The following is a 10138-nucleotide window of genomic DNA, read 5'->3' on the forward strand; positions in this document are numbered from 1 at the left end:
TCTTTCTCTTTCATACCTGAAGGTATTCCTTTATTCTTTTCCTCTACCATGAACCTCAGTCACAGAGGTACTCCAGAGACTCCCCACACCCCACAAAAAAAGGAGAAAGAGGCTTCCACAAAGCCATCCCACAAACTAAAACACCATCTCCCACTGCGTTACACTCCAATTAATGCTTCTTTCACTCCTTACAATGATGACACAGCCCAGGAGCTTCCAAGCATCATCTGCAGTCTCAGGAAAGCTACTTTCACTGGAGTTTTTCTTGCAAAAGTTGGCATGAGCAGGAACACCCAGGCAAACCCAAGCAGCCAAATGTAGCTTCCAAGGCTGTTCGTGCTGCTGAGCTCATCTCCTCCACAGAGCCATTCTGTGACACCAAAGGGCATCCTGGAGCACTTTCCTTGGGAAAAGGAGGCAATATAAAGGAAAAAATTTTCTTATTAACATTTATGTTTTCTTTATCCAACTACCACATGCTACGCTGGTTAAAGTGACCCAGCCATGCACACTTATTTCTTCTCAATGACTGGAAAAAAATATAGATACCTTACAAAAATACAAACTTAAATGCTTTTTAGCAGGAATATCTTGAAAGCTCTTATAATTAACCTGCAGATGAGCCACAGCATATCAATCACCCTCCTTTAACTTCCAGACCCCGCCAGGAGAGCAGTAGATGCCCGAGAACAGAAACCTCAGCACTTGAAAGATATAGTGGAAGGTAGCACATTTTTTACTTCACATGTGTATTTTTTACTTAAATAAAGTCAAAAAAGAAAAAAGTTCTCCTACATCCCTTTAATATATAAAACCAGTGCATACCCTGACACTGTTCTCCTGTTAGATATGATGGTTTTGGAACGTGTACCTGGATGCACTCCTCTGATTACAGGTCTGAAAGCTTTGTCTCCGTGTCACAAGTCTCAAAAACCTTCATGTAAGAAATGTTTCTAGTACCTTCCTTAATTTAGTTCAATATAATAGCATCTTTTCACTTGTAATTGAGTTGTCAGCTTGCAAAAAACTTTCCATGTTAATATCACTGCATTTGATTAAAGCCACAATATTGCACAGCATGTGGCCATGGATGGGGCTGTAGCCCTGACTGACGGTCAGGCTGATGTGAGCACATTCACAGCTTTTTACGTGATCTGACAGTGCTGGCCTGTCAAGGAGGAAAACATGGCCAACAGAGAGGATGAAATTATCTTCTGCTGCTGCTGCTGTTACTTAATGTTTGCTGAAACTACATATTGAGCTTTTAGCAAGCAAAGTAGCCCATGTGTACCAATTTGTGAGGATGTTGCATCTGCAGTAAGTTTCATATTACCATACAAATCTGTTGTTCTCCCAGAAAGTCATTTAATTGTAAATCTCATTGCTTAACATTCAATAAGTAACATGTTATTCCTACACAGTGGGAGATGTAAAACAGAAACATGACAACGAATCGTTCTTCCTTTCTTCGGGCTGTGGCAGTGATTTTAGGGTGATTCTAATTAATGAGAAACATTCATACCTCATTTGTAGTTGCTCACAGTTTATGTTTTGTGAGGGGAAAGTTGATGCCACAGACAAGACTTGAAATCATCACCAGGCAAAGTCAAGGAGACGTTGATCAACCCTGTAGTGCTCTGCCATGCTCACTACCCATGCAGTTAACTTGTTCTTCTTGCCAACAGCTCCCAGCCTAAAAAATATTAATATTCATCAGAACTGCCACACTTGTCTACTGAAATTAATCAGTACATCATAATTAGCCAGAGCTTTGCACATTTTAGTACACATTTTTATAATTCACAGGGAGTGACCTCAAGAATTTGAAGCCAAAAAAGGAAGATACCAAAGGCTGTGCTTAAAGTGTGACATTTTGGGATGTAAATGCAGACAAGACCAAAACATGAATTCCAGTGCAGGCAGGAAGGCCATGTTCACTGTGTGTAAACACTTCACTTTTTTAATAAAGTTCCTTACTCAAAGTGAATTGGTTTATGATCACAAAAATCTTTCCAATTTATTTGCAGCTATACGTTTCCACAGCATCTCCGTCTATCCCCCCAGACTTTTAGCATACCTACAGGACTTGCAAATCTGCGGGGAACTTCACACCAGAAATATGGTTTCTATACATATTTCCAAGTACGTTTTCAGTACCTCTGACTTTTACGGCTAGTGGTAACCGACCTCCATCTCCTTCTGCTCAAGCACCCAAACGAAAACTCCGCTGCTGCCTCCCCAGCGCAGGGCTGTCACTCCTCCACGTGCAGCACCCATTGCCAGCTCTAATGAGCTGAGTTGGCTCCCACTCGGCTGTGATGGACGAGCTCCACCACACAGAAATGCCAGTTCACTGCTCATAAACCTTCCAGCTGGATCCTTCTAGAAAATAAGAGCAAAGCGACTCACAATACCAAGGATTTTTCTTCACTGTCTGCCTTTTCCCCCTTTTTATATTTGCCCATTGTTACATCTGCTTTCAAAGAAGAAAACTAGATTTTTATGCTTTAGGTATGGTTTGATGCAGAGAATATGAACTTATTCTGGTGCTGTGCACATGAAAAGTGAAGTAAATTAATGAGTAATTCCCATTATTTGGCTCTACAGTGATTCTGGAATGAGAAATAGATGAGTTGATGATTAGATTGAGTAATAGATAGACTTATGAAATATTTCAGAATAAATCAGGTTTACAATGAAGTTTTCTTTGGCAAATAAATTTTCCCCAAAGGAAATAGAGAACTGGATTTACCTGTATTAGTTAGCACAGAGAGCAGTTTTACCCCACCATTGTCTGCAGGTGTTATAGGGAACAGACTGAATCAATGTGTCTGTGAACTCCAAAATTTCCATTCTGTCAGTAAGTCCACTGAGCAAACTCTCACCAGCACGCACAGAGCTATATTCACCGATGTTGTCTAAGGATGTAGTCCTGGGAGACTGAAATTAATATGAATTGATTCTTGTAAAGAAGTATGAAATCTAACCTGTTGGAGAGTCTAAGCTGTTAACATTTTCACGTCTTCATTTCTGGAAGGTTGTTTTTTTAATTCTTTTCCAAACAGTAAGAAAAACAATATTAACTTTTCATTACTGACAGTAAAATCGCACACTGATAATTTTACATTACATTCTTTAATCTCTTTGCTTGGGAACAACCTCTACCGTTGCTTACCTGTAAGTGCATTAATGGTTTCAAATGTGTCCGTCCATCGGAATTTTCAGACTTGGGGACTGAGCATCTAGAACAGCATAAAAGTAAGTTTAAAAAGCCGTCCATAAACCTGTGGAAAGAACCTGGCACTTCTGAAAACTTCCTTCTTTCCCTTTGAGGCATTTATTTTCAAGCCTTTCAGGGTTTATCCTGCTTCACCGTTGGGAAAAAGACAGCAGCCTTCTCTCTTAGAAGAAGAACTACCGCCCCAGGTAGTTTGAGATGTGGAAACAGATTAGTTGTGTGGGTGAAGTGTGCACAGCCCTTACTTGAGTATGATTGTAAAATGATGTTTTGGCATTTCTGACAGCTGGGTTATTTCGTTAAAATGGCATTTGAATTCAAGTAGCTTTGACCGTTAAATTCTGCGTATTATTTACTTCCCAGTTAGAGCTGACACAGATCTCAGCAAGTCGGATATCGATGCATCATTCTGCAATTATTTCTCTTGACAGGTGGAAGGTGGCTTCATGCATGATAAATATTTAGCAACTTTTTTCTCTTTTCATTTAATTACCCCATCATTCTGCTTGATTGAGAGGCTGATATCTACCAAAAACCAGACCCATACCTTGTGTACTCGGAGTTGTTGTAACCTTAGGAGCAGAAACCTCATCCCTCAGCTGGACTGTCCAAAACTCCCTGCTTCTCTCATCCTACCTCCACTTCCTCCAATGCACCTGAAGACACTCACTACCTTGAGTCATTTTTGCTTAAATATTTTCAGCTTCTCCTCTGTATTAAAAATGAAAAATCGGTGATATTGATTAAATTCTTTTTACCTTTTCTTTGCAGTCTTTCCTTGGGCTTTTACTTTATCCTTTGCATAGTAGTTTATGCTTCTAGTGAGGATCTGATTGCCTCCTTTGCAGCAAATACAGGTGCAAGTTTGTGCAACGCTCACTTTGTGAGTAGACAAGCTCCTGCTCCCTCCGGAAGCCAGCTCAGCATTTTCACATATAACAAAGCCCATTTCCACCAGCTGTAAGACATTTTAAAGTTCCATGATATCCCTAATATATCACTAAAAATGAAGTATTAATAACTTCAGGGCTCTGAAGAGCAAAGGCTGATGCTTTGGTGAACATGATTCCACAGAGAACACAAAACAAGTGCCCTGCTGAGACTATTGCACAAGGGGGACAGCAGGTCATGACCAGCATCATATTTGGGTGCTGCCGGGGTTGTTCCCATCAGAAGGATGACACTTGCGGCATCATTGGAAATGATGCTGCCACAACATTGGTGTTCTCAAAATTTCCATCTCCATCCATAGGCACGAGAGCCAAACCAGCAGGGATTGTACTGATCGACATAGGTACCCAGTAGTAGAGCTAAAAATCAGCTTAGTGGCTTTATTCAGTGACGTATAGAAAAAAAACTTGACCCATGACTGTCTGCAGTACCAGGTCAGGCTGCCAGGCTCCTTCTTCACTGGCACTATTTATCCTTCATCAGATCCACATAACAAAGCTGCTTTCATCGGGCAACAGGATTTCTGTGTAAGCCCAGTATTGATCCCCAAGTAGGAAAGCCAGGAAAAATAGAACAGAGTAGCAGGAAAAAAGAATGAGTAGAAACCTTGGAAAGGAAAGCAGTGGAGTACATCATTTAGCAGAAGCCTTTGTCACAGTATGGTGCAGATGGAGGAATAAGTCCCAACATCTTATACATCACATTCCCAAACATCTCCGTTTCACTAGTGAAATGCAGCAAGTTTTTAACAAGCTTAAAGTGGGATATAAGTTGTACTCACCTGCACTGCCCTTCTGGAGAAAACTGTTGTGATTTTCCTTGTAAATCTTCCCCGGTGCTTTGAACAACTGCAAGTCCAAGGGCTCCAACCCATGCTGACAGGGACCCTCCGGCTGTGACGGGACTGGCTGGGCTCAGGCTGCAGGAGCACGGCCCCAGCATCCTCTTGTATGTCCTGCCACAGCACTGAGTGCTTCTAGATGTGGTGTAGGCTGATCCTACTGAACAAGCAAGGAGAAGTAAAAACACCATCAGAGGATGAGCAGCTGCAAGGAGAAGGAAACTGCATGCACATTGCTTTTTCTCCTTGATTTGCTATTTTTTTTTTTTTTTTAAATAAATGAACATCAAATGATTGACTATCATGAGGGCAGAAGAGCCACAACTTGGTTCACATCCCAAACCTGGTTTACAGGATCTGAACTGAAATGCTGGTCTGCTGCAGCCATTCACTGTGAACCAGCTGAATGCCTAGCAACGACTTCCAGCCCGTGAAGCACAAAGTGAAGGTGAAGAAAAGCTGAAAGAGTCAGATATGCTGCTAGAAAGCTCAGGATCAGAGGAGAAGCTAAATGTGCAGCCAGCTGCACTGTGTGCACCCTGTGTAGCTACCTCCTAGAGTGATGCAGGGACCTGAAGCTGGGCAGAACCTCTGCAGGGAGCTCGGAAAGAGTGAAGATGCAGCAAAGGCAGCTGCCACCCTTTTCATAGAATCATAGAACTGTTCGGTTGAAAAAGACCTTTGAAATCATCAAGTCCAACCATACCTGTCTACTATTAAAACCACGTCCCTAAGCACCTTGTCTACTCATCTTTTAAATACTTCCAGGAATGGTGACTCCACCACCTCCCTGGGCAGTGCGTTTCAGTGAAAAATATTCTCCTGATATCTAATCTGATCTTCCCCTGGTGCAACTTGAGGCCATTTGCTCTCATCCTATCACTTGGTAATAGGAAGAAGAGGCCAACATCAACCTCACTACAACTTCCTTTCAGGTAGTGGCAGGCAGTGATGAGGTCTCCTCTCGCCTCCTTTTCTCTAGGCTAAACAATCCCAGTTCACTCCCCACAGGACTTGTTCTCCAGCCCCTTCATCAGCTTCATTGCCCTTCTCTGGACATGTTCCCATGCCTCAATGTCATTCTTGTAGTGAGGACCCCAAAACTGAACACAGTATTCAAGGTGCGGCTTCACCAATGCTGAGTATACCCTGTCCTGTTTGCAGGACAAGATGGGGTTTTAAACACTAAGAGACAGATGAGGCCGTGTCAGCACTTCTCAGGTTTGGGGTGAGCACAGGTTTTGCAGTCACCAGTGCCTGCGGAGCTGTTTGGGTAAAGGACTGGGGCTCTCTGTGGATAAAACAAGCTGCTTGCAGCACAATCAAGATCACAAAATCACAGAAGAAAAGGACTGCAAGGCCCTCTTTTAAGGATATGTCACTGATCAACAGGCTTGTACTAGAGAGGAGATCAATTCCTATTTAAAATTAGTGTAAATCTAGAGAAAATTGCTTTTAGTTGATGGCATGTTCTGGATGTGCACAAAGATTAAGTAGTTGATAAAACCTGACCCATCATCAGGGATTTAATTCATCCCAGCAGTCACTGCCGAGGCCAGGGCAGCTTGCTTCAGCTACAGGTCTTCCCCTTGCTTTCTTATTATCTACAGGATTTGGCAGTAATGTGCTGAGAAGATACCTCGTCATTAGTCATTACACCCTGGGCTGCAGTTTTATTCTTAAGAGATCAGAAAAGGTTCTCCAGCCATCAGTGATCTCTTTCTCCTTCCCTGAGACTATGCTAAATCTTTGCAGAAAAATAATACACTATTAAACATGACATTCATTAAGTGAAATATAATCATTACTTTTTCCTTTGTTGAGAACTTTGAAGATCTCTACCATATGCTTACGCTTCCCCCTCTCTCTTATAACTCAACAGTAAAAACCCCACATAATTCACAAGTGCTAATAAAAATGCATAAATGTTTTCATAATTGTTGGAAAGTTACAGCACAATCAAATTTACAACGCAATCAGATCACTAAGGAAGCAACAGTTTTACACCAATTTTTGATGCTGGCATTTCCATTTTTAAGGTTATGTTTCTCATAACTTTGTGGTTTTGTTGTAATGGAGGAGCACGTCAAGATGCAACGCTACTGTGAAATTACTAGCACTCCTTTTTGTCGTTTGGCGTAAAATTTTTGTTTCAGATTGAATTTACTATTTTATTATTCAAAGCCTGATCTGTTTAAAGGGGGTGGAGATTCATGTTTGGCATTTTTGTCATGTATTTTGCAGGAAACTCAGGGCTTTTTCATTTTAGCTTACCAAACACCCTTCCCACAGCACAAGATAGCTTTTCCCATGTTTTTCTCGGGCAGAGAGATTTTGAATTTAACCTTCAAAAAATATTCTGTAGCTGCATTTCCTCTTCTGAGCATGTTCTGTCTCCAGCTCACACAAGTGCTGTTGCTTTCTATTAAGTCCTTTAACTCAGATGAGAGTGGAGTGGGAGACCCGCTCGTTCCCACCAGCACTTAAGCAAATAAACCTGTGGAGGTGATTTTTCTGACCTTCCCCAGCCAGAGACAGCATCAGAGTTGTGATAAAAATAACAGTACTATTTTGGACAGGCTAATAGTTTGAAATTCAGATTACAAATATATGTTAATAGCAAAATAAATCACATCGGTCTGCAGGATGTTAGAGCTATTTAACATTATGGCATTAGATATTTCTACTGAAATGCTGGTGGTTTCAAGGAGTGGGGTCATTTCTATAGCAGTGAAGTGAACATATCAAGGCAATAGGAGCTTCCAGGAGAGAGGGGAGATGGTGTGGAGAGGGTGGCCAGGCTGTGCATGGCAAGAAGGGTCAGTGGAGGCACCTCCACACACATGCACAGCCCCATGGCGCCGTCACTCTGCGTAAAAGAGGTTGGATGTCAGATATTTTGGCAAAGCAGAGCCACACGTGGAACATAATGGGGCTGTTCCCTGGAGGTATTTAAGAGAAGGATAGATGAGGTGCTCAGGGACGTGGTTTAGGTAGATAGGAACGGTTGAACTCGATCCAAGAGGTCTTTTCCAACCTGGTGATTTTATGATTCTATGATTCAGCTGCTCACGCAACTCTTGATCACTTGGTGATGAATTTTCAAACAAATCAATAGCTAGTGAAAAAGACCACAAACTACAAAAGCAGAAATGTTTCCCCAGAAAGTCTGCAAGGGAGGCATCCTGGCAGGGTGATGCAGAACTCCTACCATGAACACCCATCAGCTCCCCAGGCCCAGCAAGATCCCAACCAGAAAGCCCAGTGTAGACTTCTAATATTCCAAACTACTGCACTGCATGCAAAGGAGGAAAGAACAAACTCCTTTAGGATCAGACGAAAAAGAACCCCCACAGCAAAGGTGCACATGGCAATCTGATGGTTGCAGGTAAAATCCCAAAGCTGAGAAAAGACATTAGTTACATCCAGACAGAAAAAAGGGGCAACACTGATCACAGCAGCTACATCCCAATATCCCAAAACCCACCACCTGCATCTTCACTGTGGGAAACACTGCAAAGTTAACCCTTAGCCAAAGAACATCCCAACCTGGAGCAGAAACAGCAAGCATTAAAAAGCAAATATAGTCCACACATTACACCAAAAGCACATCTTTCGCACCCTTATCTTCGTTCCGCTTCTCCTGCTTTTCAATGAAGATCTATAAATAAAGTGCTCCCGTTGTCCCCCGATGGGCTCTGCTCCATCCATGCGATCCAAGTGCCATCTCGTGTTCACACGCTGCATTTCAGGAGAGATTTTCCCCTCCCACATGGATCAAAACGCCAGCTCTGCATGCCATGGAAATGTTTGTGGAGTGTTTGGGGTCTTTTAACGCTGAATTAACTGCATATTGAAATGCCAAAAACAACAACAAAGAAAAAGCTATTTAAAAAGTACATCTCCCCATTATGTAAACATGATTTTTTCACGCAATTAATTCTTGGTGCTTACCTTGCTTGACAGCTGTAAAACCTACTTCCACCCCAATCTCTCTTGCTGGATACTGGTCTGGCTGTGCTGCTCATCACCATTCTCATTCCTCTACTCACTGCACAAGAGGATCCCTCTCAGCGTAGAGTGATGTGAAATTCTTATTTTGCAGGTGGCAATCAGGGAAAGGCAGGAGGAGTGGGAAATTGTAGGTTTGCAGGAAAGTTTTGGTTTTGGAGCAATGAACTGCTCAGGAATTAACCTCAGATTTCCTGGAAAGGCACAGGTAAGGTAAATCAAAAACTCTGATAAGCTGAAGTGTTCCATCTTGAAAAAGTCATAATGGTATGCTAGAAGATTTTCAATATTTAATAATTTAGCCACACTTGAAAAAAGAGATAGAAAGCTAAATCAGAGTTTAGGTATAGGGGATTAAAATAAACACTTTACTCAAGTCCAAATTATATTTCAGGTTGTTGATTTTAGGCTATGGCTATCCTGGACCAACATTTTATTTCCTTAACAAACCTAAAAAGCCTTTGTTCTCACATCATTAATAAATATATTTTACTGTCCATTCTTCTCTCTTTATATTGAGTAGAAAATCCCATTGTGCTCTACTTTGTGCACCACATGATCAGAAGTGATTTAGATGCTGTACGCACTCATGCATGGACCTGACAGCCCATCCGCCCACCGCCCTCACCTTCCCCACATGCAATATGGCTGTTACTACTGTATTTTTTATAAATTAATGTACAGCACAAAATCTTTCCTCTCTGGCTTACTGCAAAAGTGAAGAGGGCTTCCACATTTGTTGTGTTCATGGCATCCTCGTCCATTGTCTGTAGTGACCTGCTGCCTCCAGGGGTACTCCTGGGTTCGGTCAGCAGCCACGGGCACCAGAACGACAGCCTCAAGTTAGAATCCAGAACTGAGATTGATGTCAGGACAGAGATCACTGCAAAACGTTCTTATGCCTATGTCATGCATAATGACAAACCAGAAGATGTTCACAGTCCCTCTTTACTTTAAAACCTATTAATAAACTTGTTAAAGTTTAGATTTATGGAAAAATAAATGAAAATGAACACAAATGAAGAAATTAGGGAGAAACTTTTCACTATGTGTCGTCTCATAAAGTCTCCTGAAAATCGTTGGCAGTTGTACATTGG

The 10138-nt window shown here is 41.8% G+C and overlaps 1 long non-coding RNA gene across 1 annotated transcript; it reads right to left on the reverse strand.

Moving 5' to 3' along the window:
• Positions 1-201: 201 nt before the first annotated feature.
• Positions 202-9232, reverse strand: LOC128853070 (uncharacterized). The gene is made up of 7 exons (XR_008451306.1): positions 8652-9232; positions 4971-5190; positions 3997-4196; positions 2753-2940; positions 2188-2382; positions 1523-1693; positions 202-403 (listed from the first exon to the last, which is right to left on the reverse strand). It is a non-coding gene; the product is annotated as an uncharacterized LOC128853070 (long non-coding RNA).
• Positions 9233-10138: the final 906 nt, after the last annotated feature.

The sequence above is a fragment of the Cuculus canorus genome, chromosome 9 (genome assembly GCF_017976375.1).
Source record: "Cuculus canorus isolate bCucCan1 chromosome 9, bCucCan1.pri, whole genome shotgun sequence".
NCBI classification, from domain to species: domain Eukaryota; kingdom Metazoa; phylum Chordata; class Aves; order Cuculiformes; family Cuculidae; genus Cuculus; species Cuculus canorus.